General features: G+C 55.5%; 1 long non-coding RNA gene across 1 annotated transcript; it reads left to right on the top strand.

Moving 5' to 3' along the window:
• Positions 1–1149: 1149 nt before the first annotated feature.
• Positions 1150–1402, top strand: LOC135405935 (uncharacterized). The gene is made up of 2 exons (XR_010426111.1): positions 1150–1181; positions 1299–1402. It is a non-coding gene; the product is annotated as an uncharacterized LOC135405935 (long non-coding RNA).
• Positions 1403–4198: the final 2796 nt, after the last annotated feature.

Genomic DNA, 4198 nt, shown 5'->3' with positions numbered 1-4198 from the left:
CCTCTTTACTTTGTGACCCGTGAAAAGAACAATTTCCAATGGGGTCCTGAACAACAACAAGCTTTCAGGCAGATCAAGCAAGAGATTGCACATGCCGTGGCTGTTGGAGCAGTCAGGACAGGACCAGATGTAAAGAATGTGCTCTACTCTGCAGCTGCAGATAAAGGTCCCTCCTGGAGCCTCTGGCCAAAGGTGCCTGGTGAGACGTGAGGGCGACCACTGGGTTTCTGGAGCCGAAGCCACAGAGGTTCTGAGGCCAATTCCACCCCTGAGGAGAAGGAAATCTTAGCAGCCTATGAAGGCATACGAGCAGCTTCAGAGGTAATTGGTCCCAAAGCACAGCTCTTCTTGGCACCCCAGATGGGACCCCAGCATGCAAAGTGTAACTGGATAAGGGAAAAAGGGGTAGGGTTTATCCATTTTAGGGAAAGGGTGGCCAAAAGGGAAATACTGCAATGCAGCAAACTTTGGCCAATCGGGGAGCGGGGTCTAAGGATACAGACATCAAGGGGAGTTTTCATCAAACAATTTCAGGGGACAAACAAGGGAAAAACTACAAGAAATGTTAAGACACAACAGTAAAACTCGAAAGGCATTGGGTCTGAACTTCTTGACAACTTCATCCAGGGCTTGCATCCTCTGGAGGGTCACACATTTCTTGTTGTCTTCTCCAGCTTTCAGATTCAGCAATGTCCTCACTCACAACAGACCAGGGTCCCTTTCCAGAGTAATGGAGGAGCACCATGATTTTTTAATCCAAAATTCCCAGATTTGAATGAAATGCTCTGGAAAGGCTCTGGAAATCATTGGGTGTTCACAGTGAGTCTCTGGTTTCCCATCCCCTGCTTCAGATGTGAAAACATGTTCCTTGCAGTCGGAATGTAAACTCATCAGCTCCATTAAACTTGAGCACTATATCCCATCATCCAGATCATCAATGAAGATGTTCACCAGGAATTGCTGATCACTGGCCTCCAGCTGGATGTTGCACTCCTGATCACCACCCCAGCCAGCAGATTTCAACCAGCCTGCTGTCTGCTCATCCAGCCCATACTTCATGGGCCTCTCTGTGAGGGAGCCCTGTCTGTGTCCACTAGTACACACATTCATTTGGATTTTAATGAATCAAACAGAAGTGAGAGTTTTAAGAGCAGAATTATTTTTCAAAGGGAAATAGAAGGGTAAGAGTTTTAATTTTAATGATCATGTTTTACATGATACTAATTGACATCTAGTAGAAATGAGAGAGCACCTTAAGAGACAAATCTACATTCTCTATTTATGCCTCTGAATTACAGGTATGGCTTTGATGGAACGAGTGCCTTCAAGCTCCATTGGCAGGCACTGTTTGAAAACTATTTGGGTGATTTTTGATAAGAAATGAAAGATGCAACAGCAGGAAGCCATTCAGCAATCCCTGACAAGGGAGGTCCACTGTCAATTGCTGGGAGGGCCCCCACCTGTTTCTTTTAATGGTGCTCCCAAATCCCACCCCTTGGGCCTCCCATCCCGTCCTTTTTGGTCCCCTCAGGCATCTCCTCCCCAGCATCTGCTCTGTGTCCTACCCAGGGTCCCCAAACATCCTCCCACTGATCATTCCCAAAGCTTTTCTTTCCAGACCTTTGCCTTTCACCCAGGCCACTGCCCTGGTACCTCCCAAGTCCATTCCTTGACTCCCTCTCCACTCCCAACCATCTCCCAGTGCCCACGTTTTTGTCCTCCTCCATCCTCCTCCTCCTGTCCCCACCAAGCCTCTCCCTTGCAGTCCCCATGTCCCTACACTTGAATTCCTTTCCCCTCCCCTGTATCCCACACAGGGCCCCTTCAACACCCCAATCCCAGTCCCGTGGGCTCCCCAGTTCCCCCCAGTTCAGCATCTTTGGGTCCCCCCCAACCTCCTCCCCCCCTCCCTGCAGGCCCTGAATTCCCCTGGCTCTCCTTGTCTCCATCCCCACCCTGGGCCCTGCAGGCACAGGGGTTGGAGGTGAAACTGGGGGCAGTGGGAGCAGGGGGAGCAGAAGGGATTTTCCCCTTCAGACGGGTGGCAGCCCTGGGCTGGGGGGGCTGGGGACACCCGTGTCCCTCCCCCAGCCCCACAGGGGCCAATCCTGCTTAACCCTTTGCTCTCCTTGCCCAGGCACTCTTGTCAGGAACCCAAAATGATCTGCGGGAGGTGAGTGGGCCGGGGGGACTGGAGGGCATCCAGTCTGGGAACTGGGGGACACTTTGGTCCCCCCATCCCTCGCTGGCACCGGGGACATCCCAGTGACCAGCCAGGGCTCCTGGTCTCTCTCCAGGTGGATTTAGTGGAAGTTGGGATCCTGAAGATGGCTCAGGTGGGTACCAGGAGTTCTGCCTGAGTCGGGTCCTCCCCTCACATGGCCATGACACTCCCGGCCATCCCAGTCTGACCCAGCATACCCCAGTGCACCCTACTGCCTCCTCAGAGAACACCCCTGCCCCCCAGAATTTTCCCAGGAACCCACTTCCCGAGGGCCCCTGTTGCATTCCAATCCCTGACACCACAGGGCTCCCCCCAGATGCTCCAGGATCAGCCCCTCCCCAGCTGTGCCTCTTTGCCAGGACCCCCCAGTGCTCCTGGGCAGGACCACACAAGCTCCTGGACCCCGTTTCTGCCCAGAGGCACCTTCCCCAAGGACCCCATTGCTTGCCCCAGGCTCCCAGTACATCCCAGTTCAGCCCAGTGTGTCTCTAACCCTGCTTTGTCCCCAGCCCCCTGTGGTTGAGAAGGTGGTGGGGCTCGTTCGTGAGAAACGTGTGGCTGCATCCCTGGATGTCTGAGGTGAGCAGTGCCTGCAGGGAGAGGGGTCAGGACAAGGCCCCTCTTGAGTCCCATTGGACATCATGGGTGACATTTTGGGCTCTGTCTTTCAGGACTGGAAGTGGTGGTGACACCCGTGTCCTGGCCCCTCCAGCGGCATGAGGAGATGATCATCCCTGGAGGACCCCCCTGATCCCCTGGGTGCCCTGGCAATTTCCCTGCAAGAATCAATAAACCCCTGCAGCAAAACAAATGCTCTGTGTCTGTCTGGGTGGGTGTGTTCCCACATCCACGGGTGCCTTCCCGTGTCCATGTGTGTTCCCACGTCCCCTGGGGCACCCGGTGGTTTGGGGGCACAGCGGGAAACAGGGTCTGACTGGGGCTGTCCAAGCACCGTCCCCAAGGAGCACAGCTTGGTGTCGGGGCAGGGGAGGATCAGGGACAATCAGCCAAGGCCCCTCAGTCCTTCCCTGGGCTCTGGGAGGGATGGGAAAGGGGATCAAAGGAGCCAGCGGGTGTCAAATGCCCCCAGATGTCAAGGGCCAGGCTCGGGGCTGAAGGGATGGAGAGCAGCCCTGCATCCAAGGCCATGGGGATAGTGGGGGATGAAAAGCAGGATGGGAGCCAGCAATGGGAGCTCACAGCCCACAACCCCCCCGTGTCCTGGGCTCATCCCACAGCGTGGGCAGCAGGGCAGGGGGGTTCTGCCCCTCTGCTCCGCTCAGCTGAGACCCCTCCTGCAGTGCTGCCTCCAGCTCTGGGCTCCTCTGGCTGTCTGCAACGCACCCGCCCGCAATGGCAATGGCTTGGGGGGATTCCCCTGCCAGCCCTGGCATCTCCTGCAGCTCCATGGGCTCCTCAGCACAGCAAAGACACGCACCTCTTGGGGCACTTCCAGAGGAGGCCACCAAGGGCATCCCAGGGCTGCAGCACCTCTCGCATGGAGACAGGCTGAGAGAGTGGGGGCTCTTCAGCCTGCAGAAGAAAAGGCTGTGGGGAGACCTCCTTGGGGCCTTCCCGTACTTCAAGGCAGCTTTTTAGAAACAGGTGGGCAAAGGGTTCAGTAGGACCTGTCACAGTAGGACAGGGGGTGAGGGAATTAAACTAAAAGAGGGGAGGTTCAAACTAGAGAGATGGAAGAAACATTTGATGATGAGAATGAATCACAGGAACACATTTGCAGGGAGGTGGTGGATGCCCCATCCCTGCAAACATTCAAGGCCAGGTTGGATGGGGCTCTGAGCAAGGTGATCTAGGAAAGATGTCTCTGCTCCCCCTCCAGGGGATCCCCCGCCCTGTGCTCTTGGCTACCCCAGTGATGGGCAGCTCTCAAAGGATGCAAGTGCCCAGAGAGCAGAGGGAACACACAGGACCTCTGTTAGCAGGGACATCTTCAGGTGAGATGGGATTAGTCTG

The sequence above is a fragment of the Pseudopipra pipra genome, chromosome W (genome assembly GCF_036250125.1).
Source record: "Pseudopipra pipra isolate bDixPip1 chromosome W, bDixPip1.hap1, whole genome shotgun sequence".
Classification (NCBI taxonomy): domain Eukaryota; kingdom Metazoa; phylum Chordata; class Aves; order Passeriformes; family Pipridae; genus Pseudopipra; species Pseudopipra pipra.
This window is presented reverse-complemented; position numbering and strand designations above follow the sequence as displayed.